Source organism: Phacochoerus africanus, chromosome 10 (genome assembly GCF_016906955.1).
Source record: "Phacochoerus africanus isolate WHEZ1 chromosome 10, ROS_Pafr_v1, whole genome shotgun sequence".
Lineage (NCBI taxonomy): Eukaryota > Metazoa > Chordata > Mammalia > Artiodactyla > Suidae > Phacochoerus > Phacochoerus africanus.
The window spans coordinates 114365322-114380206 of NC_062553.1; positions in this window are offsets into that span (position 1 = coordinate 114365322).

The window sequence follows — 14885 nt, forward strand, 5'->3', positions numbered from 1 at the left end:
CGCTAAAAGTAGGATGATGAGTGAGTGAAGATTAGCACAAAATTTAAATTTATCTTGAATAAATAGAATAGAAATCTTAATAATAGCTAACATTTGCTAAACACCATTTTATTTGCCACACACTGTGCTAAGTGCTTTACATGTATTATTTTGTTTAATGCTTGTGACAGTAACTGGCATAGTAAAAAATATTATTAAGAAAGGAGAAGAGAAATTCGTTGTGGCATGGCAGAAACAAATCCGACTAGTATCCATGAGGATGTGGCTCGATCCCTGGCCTTGCTCAGTGGGTTAAGGATCTGGCATTGCCATGATGTGGTGTAGATCACAGATGCAGTTTGGATCCCACATTGCTGTGATTACGGCTCTGATTCCACCCCCAGCCTGGGAACTTCCATATGCTGTGGGTGCAGCCCTAAAAAAGAGGTTATTTCTAGGGCATTTCTAGGACTGCTTCTGCGACATATGGAGGTTTCCAGGCTAGGGGTCTAATCAGAGCTGTAGCCACCGGCCTACGCCAGAGCCACAGCAACGCGGAATCTGAGCTGCGTCTGTGACCTACACTACAGCTCACAGCAACGCCAGATCCTTAACCCACTGAGCAAGGCCAGGGATCGAACCCGAAATCTCATGGTTCCTAGTTGGATTCGTTAACCACTGAGCCCCGACGGGAACAACGAAAAAAATTTTTTAAAAAAATTGAAATAAAAATTAACAGTATACTGTAATTTTGTTTGAAGAGAAATTAAAAGTTGCATTTGATAAAGAGGTTGAGTATAAGATAAATGTGCAATTGGGGTGGAAATGCTATAAAATTGGGTGTGTTGATTGTTGTACAACTATAAAATTCATTGAGTAATTAAAAAAAAAAAAGATAAATGTGCAGAACCCGAAAGCTCTGTGTTAACAATAATTGACTACAAATGAAAATGTCTTTTGGAAGAGGTCAAGAAGAGGACATGACCACCAGTTGACCTGTGAGCTGGACCCAGACAATCAGAGGTCCCTCATCCTTCTCCATCCTTGAAATATATGTTCTGCCCACAGTTGCCACAGCCAGAACCATTTCAAGGAGGCAGCCCTGAGAGAGCAATATGTTGTTGAGACTATCTGGACGGTATGTGGGACTGAACACCGTTCAGGCTGTTACACAAACTCAAGATTCTTTCAGGCAGATACAGAGATCTTCTCAACTTGCAGCCACTGGCGACAGGCCTCGTAAATGAAGTTCCCTTGCTTATTAGAACTGCCCACTAGGAACCTGGACTCTGTGTTCAGGAGCTATTTTCAGATTTCGCCAGGGAAATCCTAAGTTTGTGAACCAATAATGTCCCCAGAATGATAGTCACACAACTTGTAAAAACTTAGGAACAAAAGAAGAAACGAAACAGGGTCTACATGAATAAAACTATAAAATTTCAGGAAAAGACATAAAAGCAAAGTCTAAAAAAGAACTATGTACCATCATTGCAGGTGAAAAGCCTTGATATCAATAAAATGGCATTCTTCCTAAAATTAATAATTTTGAGGTGATTAAAAGCTCAATGAATTTTGGGGGTGGAAAATTAGATAAAGTAATTTTATCAGTTTGTCTGGAATAACAAATACCAAGAACAGGCAAGAAAATTATGAGAAAAAAGTGAGGGGAGACTTACCAGTTGAATCAAAGACTCAGGAAAAATACTAAGTAATTGTTTTAAGCACTGAGTTTTGGGATGTATTGTTATACAAAAATAACTGCTTAAGAGAGGCATTACAGCTCCTATATCCTGACTCACCAGCTTCTGATGGCTGGGGAAATTGGGGTTGTGGTAAAAGTAAAAAAAAAAAAAGGAAAAGAATACTGTAGTAGGACGTAGAAGCTTTATGATTAGAAAGATAAATGATAAGATCAATGCAAATAGCAGTGGCAAGATTATAAATAGAATATGTTCTTTCAAAAAATTTGTTTTTATTAATGTATAGTTGATTTACAATGTTTCTTCAGTTTTTGTTGTACAGCAAAGTGACCCAAAATAGCTACATGCATTTGTTTAAGTATTGTCTGTGGCTACTTTTTTGCTCCAACAGCAAAGCTGAGTGGTTGAAACAGGGACCCTGTGGCCTGAAAAGCTGAAAATGCTTATCATCTGGCCCTTTATAAGAAGAGTTTACTGACCCCAGCTCTAGGCTGACAATTACTTCTGCAGCATGGAGTTCCCACAGTGCAGTTCCTAGTAAAAGGAGGGGGCAGAAGTGGGGAAAGGAGCAATACACCCCTTCTTTAGTCTGTGTATCTCACCCTTCTATTCCCTTCTCAACTAAGATAGCAAAGGGGAAAAGACCCAGACCCTCAGCAGATTTAACCCTTCAAAGTCAGAGAAATCAGAGTGGTACATGCTCAATTGCCTCCTATCGTGGGAATGAGATTGGAGGCTTAAGACAGTACAATGTCCAAGTAATTCATTTAAGTGTCAGACATGCAGTCTGTCTCAATTTCAGGCTATGTCGATTGATGTTTCCCAAATGAAGCCGAGTTTTTAGTATCATGCTTATTCAGTGGCATTTCTTTTGGTAATGGGAACTAAAAAATAATTATATTTTTAAAGTAGATACAAGGCAAAGAATAGACCTAAGTATGAATTTTAATAAGCAGTGATTCCAATTGTAGTTCTTTCACTTTGATAGTTACAGTGACTGTCCAGACAATGACAGATTCATAGTGGTTGATAATAGGACTGTCAGGTATATCAGCAGAAATACCAAATGTTTAGTGCTGACAGATCATTATGCAGGTATTAAGGGCATATAAGCTAAAGTTCCTGTGAGAATGCTCACCTTTGCATTTCCTGACGTCCACATTTTAATTTGTATCCTGTGCATTGTATTAACATTTTTCTTTGCATTTAGTTTCCTTTTAAACATGAGAACAAAAGAAAAATCTTAATATCCCAGTCTCTCAGGGAAATCAACAGATTCCACATAATAGCTGTATCGAGGGTCTTAAGTGTTTTATATTTTCAATCTTTGGAACATAGGGAAGAGATTTGGTTTCTTTTATTCATATCTCTAATGGATTAAAAGTATTGTGCTCAGAGTTCACTTAATTTTTTTTCTTTTACTGCCAGAAATAAAAGAGAACAAAGAACTTCAATCAGGAAAAGAAAATTTAATACAGTTTAGAGACAAACTTGGAAACCCAGTTTTGAGTGATTAAAAGACATTAAATGGATACTTTAAAAAGGCAATCTTCTTGGAAAAGGGCCTGGAATGATGACGTCGTCTACTGTGATAACTGAAAGAGAGCACAGGTGAAGTGAGAAAAGCAAAGAGCTCAGTTTACAGGGGAGTATGAGGTATTATGTTAAATGAACATTTTAAAAATGTGGAAATACTTGTTCCAGAACCTTCCATATGGTAGGTATTCAACATATAATTTCTTCCTCCCCTTTCAAGTAGACACTATGTGTTGTCTAGTCTTCATTTCACTTTCTTTAAGATAGGATCCTGATTGTGTTGAGGCTGGCAATGTGCCAAACTCTAGGGGTTGGGTCATGAGGTGCTTCAACTGATCTTAGCCTTGTTCCCAGCTTTCCCAGCCTCCTTTGAAGGAGGTCTCCTTGGCCCTGGACCAATTCGGGCTGAGGAGACCTATGAGGGATTCTGTTGGGGTGGAGCCTTTGATTTTCTTATAAAAGGGAGAGGACAGAACTAGTCACATGAAAACTTCCTTTTTTTTTTTTTTTCTTCGGGTAGGCAGCCTTAAGAACACTCTCTTGGAGTTTGGAGTTCATAGATGCAAACTATTGCATTTGGAATGGATAAGTAATGAGATTCTGCTGGATAGCCCAGGGAATTATATCTGATCACTTGTGATAGAACATGATGGAGGATAATGTGAAAAAAAGAATATATTTTGAATATCTATCTATCTATCTATCTATCTATCTATCTATCTATCTATTTATATCACTGGGTCACTTTGCTGTACAGCAGAAATTGACAGAACATTATAAATCAACTGTAAGAAAAAATGTTTTTAAAAAAGAATGCTCCCTTGGCCAGCTCTGTTATAAGATAGGATGCACAGCATTTAGCGATTTATGTTGCATTTGAAAAAAAACCTAAAGAAATGTTTTTCAAATTACGACCTTAGCCCATTTATTCAAGTCACCGGGGTTGGTATCTCTGGTTTGAAGCCAGGAATATGCCCTTTAAATATGTGCTTTGGGTCATTCCTATGCACCTAAAGTTTGATATCTACTTATCTAAAACCTGAGGTAGGAGTTCCCGTCGTGGCGCAGTGGTTAACGAATCCAACTAGGAACCATGAGGTTGCGGGTTTGGTCCCTGCCCTTGCTCAGTGGGTTAACGATCTGGCGTTGCCCTGAGCTGTGGTGTAGGTTGCAGACGCGGCTCGGACCCCGCGTTGCTGTGGCTCTGGCGTAGGCCGGTGGCTACAGCTCCTATTCAACCCCTAGCCTGGGAACCTCCATATGCCGCGGGAGCGGCCCAAGAAATAGCAACAACAAAAAAGACAAAAAAAAAAACCAACCTGAGGTAGACAGTTCTTTAGAATTTGTTTGTTTAAAAAGTTATAATATGTTTTGATTTGGATATGCATTCCAATTTTAGACTTCAGTAAGCTTTGGACTTGGCTATCAGATCCAGAAAATGAGGTTTATGGAGAAGTTATTGTTTAGAACCACAGAGTAAAGCCCTGGTTCTCTGACCATTTTGAGAAATATTCAAGTCAAGAATTTGCAGCTAAAGACAGAGGTGAAACGAGGAGGGTCCTCTCCTGAACTAGGGCTTTGATAAATCTTTCTCCTTTCCTAAAAGGTTAAAACCTATTTACACTCCCTTGAGTAATTCTCAGAGATTCCTGAAATACTAAGAGCCCACATAATCATTTTAAGGAACAAAACAAAACCAGCAATAACAATAGAACATTTTAAGTTTTTTTTTTTTGGAGCCTAGGTTACCTTTTCAGGTGTCTGCAATTTGTTTGGTTCAAGACATGGCATCTCGTCAAAATGACAAAATGACAAATGACACGGCGGCTTGACAGGAAATGACAAAACACTCTCTAGATAGGCCAGGCTCCTTAGCTGAAAGCTTTATGATCAGTTACATGGGATTTTAACTTTTAAGAAGGAAAAGTTAACAGGCATTAGGAGGTTCCTATAGACACCTCCACATTCCCTCAAAGTCAATCCTGCCTTAGAGTACCCTTCAACACCAGGAAAATAAGCAGTTGTATCCCCCTGGATGTAAGGCTTCCTGATGCCCTTTCAGCTGAAGTTCCTGGACTCAATATAGGCATTTTTCTCTTCAGGGCCAGGCTAGTCTCCCATTCTCTCATTACTTCCCCTCTCTTTCTTCATAGCAATCCTACTAGCCTGGAAATGTATGTATGTAAGTATGTATTTTGATTTTTATCTTTTTATTTGATTATTAATATGTATTTTTTAAAATTTCCCCAATACATTATCTTTTTTTCCTACTGTACAGCATGGTGACCCAGTTATACATACATGTATACATTCTTTTTTCTCACATTTTCATGCTCCATCATAAGTGACTGGAAATATATTTAATATGAGAAAAAAGAACACCTCAGTCTCAGAAAAATGCTTAGCACCAAAACTTTGGGGCAAGCTCTTCAGTGTTTACCAGGGTGTTTTGTTTGTCTTTTTTTTTCTTTTTCCAGTTTTCTTCATCTGAGGAACACCAGGCACCTTTTTCCCACCTCGTGCAGTCTGGGCATCCCTTCCCAAGAGAGACGTCTCACTGCCTCTTCAGCTGCCCAGAATCACTGGTGGGAGATTCCCACCCTCCAGTCCTGAAGGAGGCCACAGGATGTGATTATGGGAGGACCAGATTATGGGATGTGATTATAGGAGATTCCCAGAATCTGTCCAAGCAAGTGACTTTTTATGATAACCAGGGATTCCAGTTCTGGGAACTTGCTTAAAAATGAAATAAATTAAAATGTGTTAGAGGAAATCTTGTTACAAAAAAATAAGAATAAAATATAACCAGTGGAAAAATACAAAAATGGGAAAATGTTCAGCTACACTAGATTTTTTTATTGCTCCCTGAAGATTTTAGTATTTTCTTTTTCTTTTAAAAAATGCTTCCAGAGTTCCCGTCGTGGCTCAGTGGTTAACGAATCCAACTAGGAACCATGAGGTTGCAGGTTCGATCCCTGGCCTTGCTCAGTGGGTTAAGGATATGGTGTTGCCATGAGCTGTTGTGTAGGTAGCAGACACAACTTGGATCCCGCCTTGCTGTGGCTCTGGTGTAGGCCAGCGGCTATAGCTCCGGTCAGACCCCTAGTCTGGGAACCTCCATATGCTGTGGGTATGGCCCTAGAAAAGGCAAAAAAAAAAAAAAGTTTCCTTCTAGTTTAATTGAGATATAATTGACATTCAATTATAAGTGTATAAATTTAAGGTGTACAGCATGATTTGACTTACATACATCATAAAACGACTGCTACAGTAAGTTTAGTGAACAACCATCGTCTTATATAGATACATTAAAAAATGGAAAAAAATATTTTTCCTTGTGATGAGAACACAGGATTTACTCATAATAGCTTTCATCTATAACACACAGCAGCGTTAATTATATTTATCATGTTGTACATTATATCCCTTGTACGTTTTTTATCTTATGACCAGAAGTTTGTACCTTTTGATCACCTTCCTCCTTCCCATCTCTGGTAACCATGAGTCTGATCCCCCCCTTTTTTTTTGCCTTTTGTCTTTTCAGGGCTGCGTCTTCGGCATATGGAGGTTCCCAGGCTAGGGGTTGATTCGGAGCTGCAGCTACCTGCCTACACCACAGCCACAGCCATGTGGGATCTAAGCTGTGTCTGCAACCTACACCACACCTCAGGGCAATGCCAGATCCTTAACGCACTGAGCGAGGCCAGGGATCAAATCTGCATCTTCATGGATACTAGTTGGTTTCGTTAACCACGGAAACATGACGGGAACTCCTGACCACTTTTTTAATGAAATTTTTTTTTTTTAAGCATAATTGTCCTGCAACACTATGTTAATTCCTGTTACACACACAGTAATTCAGTATTTCTATAGATTTCAAAATGATCACCATGATAATTCATTTCCATCTTCCCCATACAAACATATCACCGTATTATCCCACACTGTGCATGCCATACCCATGACTAGATTTCTTATTAATGCAAGTTAACACAACCTAAAGTATCTCGTATTATTCGGTTAGGATGCCCTGAAATTAGACGGAAGATGTGAGGGCCTGAGGAATTTTGCTGACTCCAGACCATGTAACTGGGGTCCCTGAATGTTCAGGAAAGCATCTCCCTGCCCAGTTTCTGCAGTTGGAGGATTACTATTCTTAATGAGAGGTACGTCATGTGGGTGGATGGGTGAAGCCGACTGCTGTAGGAATGAAGCATTTACATTGAACAATAGGATAGGCCCCTATTGGTTTTCTCCCAGGAGTGTGACATGAGGCAAGCAAGATTTTTAGGTAGATTCCTCTGTCCATGGTGTGCTGAGTGAAGAGGAGAACCGGCAGCGGGATCCGTTTAAAGGGCTGGGTTTATTTCTGACAGGGAGTGATGAGGGCCTGCCTTACATATTGGAAGAAGCAGTGGAGAAGGGAGGGTGTTTTGTCATTCTTCCAAATAATTCCCAGGTGTCACAGCTCTGTGGGAGCTGTTCTTTGGTGGTCAAATATCCTTTACCATCATTTGTTCACTCGCAGGTGAGCTTTTGACAATAGGCGTTCAAATGCATTCCTGTTGGGGCAGCTGTGCCTACCAGATGGGTCTGCTTTTAGGGTCTGTATCTTAGGAAACCCTCTAGGAGCCCCTCTTCTTCCTCTTCTCTGATAGCCCTCTCTTTCACCATTCCACCAGTATTGTCATGTTATAGGATACTCCCTACATACTAAGAACACCTGTGATGAGAACTCACCATTGAGTTTCCAGGTTGTTTCTTGGAAAACTGTGGGTGTCTTTTCCAAATTGGACTTTCAGGATGTATGAGGAAGAGCCCTGAAGAAATGATGCTAATACGCAATACTTGCTGTGAGTTGTAATGTGCCAGGCATTGGGTGTAGGACTTTAACTCTTCTAATCTTCACACCCTTTGGTATTAGGTAATACCTTTGTCCCTGTTTCACAGATGCAAAAACTGAGACTTAGGGGAAGTCTCGAGGTCACAGGCTGAGAGGTGGAGTCCGGGACAGAAACCAAAGTGTGACTAACTCCAGAGCCTGACTTGGTGTGGGACAAGGTTTTCATCAAGGGATCTGGAGGTGTGGGCTAGAAATGCAAACTAGCCCTTTACGGGGAGTAGGTACTTAAAGATAACAGTATAAGGAATGAAGAATAATGAATAGTTGAACATCTATTGTGCACCAGGTTCGACAACTTATTTAATTTTTGCAATAGACTAAAGAGCTAGTTAAATTCCTGTTTTAACAAATAGGCAAACTGAAGCTCAGAAAGGTTAGGGGAATTACTTTAAGATTATGACTCTAGTAACATGCAAAGTCAGGACTAGATTCAAACCCAAGAATTCTGCAAAGGTGGTACATATTTTAGGTGACGAGTGAACACTGGGTTCTTGTGTATTCTGATTCGTGTAATATGCTTAGTGTTGAGGCTACTCCGTAATCTAGACTCACAGGGTTTTCTGAAGTGTTATCTTAAGATTTTCCAAATCAGAATTGCTTCTGATGCTTGATAAAAATGCACATCTCTGGACCCAGTTAATCAGAATCTCTGGAGAAAGGGGCTGAGGGATCTATGTTTCTCAGAAGCCCCTACTTGGTCCCTGGTAACCAAGTTCCAAGAGTAAGAATAGAAGCAAGAGATCTGAAAGTTGTCCTCTGGTGTTGCTGCCACATCCCATTGGCCAAAACGAGTCACAAAGCTGCCCAGATTCAAGCGGAGGGGCAATAGTCTACCTCTTGATGGAAAAAAATGCAAAGTGAAATTTCAAGGTCACATTGCAAAGGATAGAAGGAGGGACAGCATTTTGTAATCATTTTTGTACTTTGTTACCAGTGGGAATCCCACCAAGCCTTAGGCTTGGCAGTACCCCTCTTTTGCTTGGCATAATCCTATCCTGAATACAGATGATACAAAGGGTGCTGATGTGCTTGGTTTTGTAAACAAAAGAGTGGATTTTGTAATGAGATGGGAAGAGACTGTGGAAATCTTTTGTACTATAACAATTTCGCCACATTTCTCATAGCACAGAACATTTCTCCACATTTCTTAAAGCCTTTTTAAACTTAAATATGTATTTTGCACTTTTTAAACAAAACGGCAACCGTTCCAAATCTGTTATCCTCTTTTGTGATGACAAGTGGCTATTAGTAGTATGCTACCCAGCAGAAAGTTTTTGAAAATATAAACACAATTTATGCTGCAAGTTTAAAGTGATGTTTTAACAATGAAGGCAAAAGTAATTGGTTTTCCATAGAAATTCCTGCTATGAACAAAGCATTTTGAAATTATATGTTTGGAAATATTTCCGTTGTTATTTTATTGTCAAAGAAACATAAATGTGTCACAAAATTTCTTATATCTAAACTGTTAAAAAATAGGAAACTACGAGTTCCCTTGTGGTGAAGCAGGCTCGGGTCACTGCTGTGACATGGGTTTGAGTCCTTGCCTGGGAAATTTTACATGCTGTGAGCATGGCCCCTCAAAAAATTTGAAATGAAATTTTCAGTCTAGTTATAAACATGCTTCAAATAGAGAGTTTGGAAACTGATAATAATTTTTAAAATGTAATACTTTCTGATTCATTAACAAGGAAACAGGTATATCAGAAAAAAATGAAAATTAGTGGTATTTTGACCAAAAAATATTGAAAATTGGTAGACTAAATTGAAAATTAAACTCCAGGATTTACAACAAATGCTAAGTTTTTCCATGTAGCACTGAGCATTTGTGCAAGGAACTTTTGGCAAATGACAACCATTAAAACTCAGTGATATCACAAAATGTTGACCTAAGGTTTAGAAATATAAGAAAGTATTATTACTGGCAGGGTCCCTTCTGCTCAGTATCATTTGAGCCAACATGAAACCGAGTTCTCCTTAGGAGTGAAGGAAAGCTTTATTCCTTGATTAGAGAATTGGAGAGGTGTGAGCACCAGCTCTAGTGCACGCTTTCTCCCCAGTACGCTGCAGGTGGGGCTGGTTTATAGGGATCTTTCGGGGGGAGGGGCATGGTTCTCCCAGGTCTGCCAGCTGTGCTGCTCAGGGCTCCAGACTGAAGTGCCAGGTGCCAGGTCTCTGCACACAGCCTGCCGCTGCCATCGTGAAGTGCAGAGCTCTTAGGGCAGCATCTCTGCTGCACCTCCAGAGCTGAAGTGTGAGGCGCAGCTTTTTCCCCCTGAGGAACTCTGATCTGAAGTGCCCAGTGCGAGGCCTCTGGATGCGGCCCTCTGTACGCAAGTGAAATTAGACTACACCAAAGAAAAACCAGGTTAGACTTTATTTCATTACGCAGATTCTATTTTCTTTCTCTCAGGAACTGTTAATGGGCTTTGCTAGTGACAGTGAATTTCGTTCCTTTGTGTGCACTAAAATCATTTATGTTCGTGTTAAAGCTTTAGTGTGAACATAATGTTCTGAGAAACAGGAAAAGCAATTTTTAAATTTATTTAAAAATATAACCCTCATTATCTTTTTCAAATTTGATTTTCTATTTTTACCTTTCACAATTAACAAAGACTAATAGGGGAGTTCCCGTCGTGGCGCAGTGGTTAACGAATCCGACTAGGAATCATGAGGTTGCAGGTTCCGTCCCTGCCCTTGCTCAGTGGGTTAAGATCCGGCGTTGCCGTGAGCTGTGGTGTAGGTTGCAGACGCGGCTCGGATCCCGCGTTGCTGTGGCTCTGGTGTAGGCCGGCGGCTACAGCTCCGATTCGACCCCTAGACTGGGAACCTCCATATGCCGCAGGAGCGGCCCAAGAAATGGCAAAAAGACAAAACAAACAAACAAACAAAACAAAACACACAAAGACTAATAGGATGGTGGAGACATGGATAAAAAAATATCACATACATTAAGTTGGCTATTATCATAAAAACAGAAAATAACAAGTGTTGGTGAGGATGTGGAGAAATTACAACCCTGGTGCACTGCTGGTGGGAATACAAAGTGGTACAATTGCTATGGAAAGTACCATGGTGGTTCCTCAAAAAGTTAAATGTAGAATTACCATACGACCTAGCACTCAATTTCTAGAAGTTTCAATCCCAAAATAATTGAAAATAGGGATCAGATACTTGTGTAATAACTTTGGGAATTCTGCCAGAACTGGAGACATGCCCTTGGACTTAATGATCTATAAGTTTGTATAATTTGCTAGGGTTTCAAAACTTATTTGTTTTTCTACCTTTTATTTCCCAGTCTTGAAAGGTGGAATACTATGATTTTTTTTTCACTATATAATCAGGATAAGCACTGTTAACTGCTATAAAAATAATCTCAACCTCTCTGTGGCCTAATACAAAAACAGCTTATTTCTTGTCTACAGGTAGATGTAGAGCATTCCATTTTTTTTTTTTTCATTTCATTACTTTCAATTTGTGGATTCTTTGATCGCTTTGGAAGAACAGAGAGAGCAGGAATGATATTGCAAGGGCTTGAGGCCCAGGCCTTGAAAGTAGCCTTTTTTGAGTTCTATCTTCATTTCTTTGACCAGGATTGGTCACATGACTCCAGACTAAGTCTGTGAGATGCTGGGAAATGTAGTTTCCCTGAATTCTCAGGGAGCATTAAAGGGATTATTATTTAGCTAGTCTCTGTTACAGTGTTAAAAAGAAATAAAAAATAAAAACAAAAACATGATTTTTTTTTTAAAGATTTAAGCTATTTTATGAGGATTCAAATGAGGAGACATAATAAATGGATGAGGAAATTAGGACAATGGGAGAATGAAAGTGACAGGGTTTTTTTTTAGATTTTAGATTTAGATTTTTTTAGATTTTTTTGTTGTTTTTGTTTTTATGGCTGCACTCTGGGCATATGAAGTTCCCAGGCCAGGAATCTGAGCTGCAGCTGTGCCTGAGCCATAGCTGTGGGAAATGCCGGATCCTTGAACTCACTGTGCTGGGCGGGGGATCAAACTCATGCCTCTGGAGTGACCTGAGCACCTGTGGTCAGAATTCTTAACCCACTGGGCCACAGTGGGAACTCCTGAGAGATATTTTGCACTAAGAATTTATGTTGTATGAGCTTGAAATCTTTTTATTATTTATCATACAACTGTAGTTGCTATTCCTTTTCTCACGGTGCCAGTTCAGATTCCATACTCCAAAATGACTTCCCTGTGCCCGAGTCAGACAAGACATTAAAGTGGAAATTCAGTTTAATTAGCCTCAGCCACATAACTTGTTTTTGCTCTTGGTAGAAATCTAGGAAGCGGGAAACAGTCTGACACTGCCTTTCCCATTTTATTAAAAAACAGAGGCATAGAAACCTTAGTTAAGACTGTCATAAAGCAATTGTCATAATACTCAAGTTCCCAAGACAGATGGTCTGGAAGGGATTCCCTTAGCAAAGTTTTGTTGAGGGATCCTGAATTTCAGCTCACAAACTGACAGTATCCTTGATTGTGTGTCGTGGCTTGTTATGATTAGAAAATGAATCTGAGCCAAATGCTCCATTTCTCTGGCAAGAGTCAAGGCCAAGTATGTCCTTGGGAAAGTCGACTTCTCTGAGCCTCTAGATGAGTTTTCTTACCTATAAAATGAGACTCTCACAGGGACTTGAAATTTGGTAAGAAATATTCAAAGGTAGCTAACTCAAAAGTTTCTGACACATAGTTCATAAATGTTTATTTTGAATTTATTTATTTTTTTTTGACTGCACCTGCATCATGTGGACATTCCTGGGCCAGGGCAAACCTGTGCCACAGCAGCGACCTCAGCCGCTGCAGTGATAACGCTGAGTCCTTAACCGCTGCACCACAAGAGAAATCTGTTTATTCTAAGTGTTATTGTAGTTGTTTCATATTTTCTAGTTATAGCCTACATTCCCATCTGATGTGGCATTGGGTAGGCAAGGAGGATTAGATCATGGCTGCAGAGGGAGCAAACTCCATTTAAGCACATATTCTGGTCTTCAAACTCAGTGTTGAAGCACGTGATAGCTTGTTCTGTAACATGTGAAATTCCGATATTGATATTTCTAATCTTAAACATCACCAAGTTTTAAGTCAGTTTTTTAGTCTTATAGGGTTGGGAGGGGAAAGAGTGGTGTGGGGGAGGGGCAGCATAAATAGGCTTGTAGTCATAACGCAATGGGTATGTTTCGGGATATGGAGATAGGATGAGAGAATATGGCCAAACACGTATGAGCGATGACTTGGCCCAGTGTGATGTCCTGGGAGCTTGCTGGCAGGCATGACACGGAGCACATCAGGGCCCAAAGGGTCTCTTTTATTTTCTCCTTCAAGTATTTTAGATCCACTTGCCAGGGATGATCTGAGCAGGAAAGGTTGGTCTCATGCCTGGAGCTGTCTCATCAGCTTTGTTCTACTATATTCCCATTTTCATACATCTGGGTTCAGGCCTATGTGCAGGGAAGAAGAAATTGCAAAGAAAGCCTTCAGCTTCTCTCTTATACAATATACGAGTGCAGTGGGGATTTACCCATCAGAATTGAGGAGTTCTTTTCACTTTGCTGGGTGTGGGATGGAAAGAATAAGATGTGCCATCTTATTTCGACTTTGTTCTTTGTTGTGGGATTTTATTGAAGCTTGAGGAGAAAACAAGTTTAGAACAAGCATTCCTGTCTGCATAATTAAGCTGAATTTAAGCCATTTAGAAACTGACTACTAGTCTTTTGCTGTCTGGAATTCATGTTGATGTAGGTAGGGGTTGAAAACCAAGAGTATGTGGATAGGCTTCATCAAATTTTATGAATTAGTGAAAGAAAACCCATGCACGTGTGTGTCTATATGCTTATTTCTGGCTTTCCATAGATTCTCCCAGATATCTGTGTCTTCCCCCACCCAAAATGTTGAGAGCCACTGGTTAATATGATATCTGTCTGGTAAGTCTGGATCTCACTCTTGGACATTGATACTATATTTTAAAGAGGGGATTAATACTATTATTTGTAGCTAATCCTATTTGTGTAACCCTACATATTTGTGTGGTATAATTTAATGAATTTCAGAATTTTGAATTAAAAAGAATGGGTTCAAATTCTGGCTCCTCTACTTCCTGATTGTGTGACTTTGGCCAAGTTATTTAAGCTCCATGTTCCTTCATTTCTTCATCTGACCAAGGAATGATATTTCTTCCTTCTAAGCTTCTATCTTATAATGGGTTAAGGATCCAAGCTGTGGCGCAGGTCGCAGATGTGGCTCAGATCAGTGTTGCTATGGCTGTGGCATAGGCTGGCAGCTGCAGCTCTGATTTGACCCCTAGCCTGGGATCGTCCATATTCTGCAGGTGAGGCCCTAAAAAGAAAAAAATATTTTAAATTAATAAGTACTAGTTAGAAGAAAATAGAGAAAACAGATATACTCCTACTACCCAAACTCACTTTTAATTTGTATTGTGTCTTTCAAGTCTCATTTCCATGGATAGCATTTTTTTTTAAAAAAACTATCATAATTAGACTACACTTATAATCTCTTTAAAATGTCTTGTTTCTAGTGATGATCACTGAAAAATTATTACTGTGTTGGAAATTAATATAACCTAAAATCCAACAATAAGGAAAATGGCTTAAATTATGTTTGAAAATGATCTGATCTACTTGTAATTGTAGAGTAGATTTCTGAAGGTGGAATTTAAACAGCAAAAGTATGAGCCATTGTTTTAAAGCTCTTGAAATATAATTGGATCCACAAATTGTGTTTTTC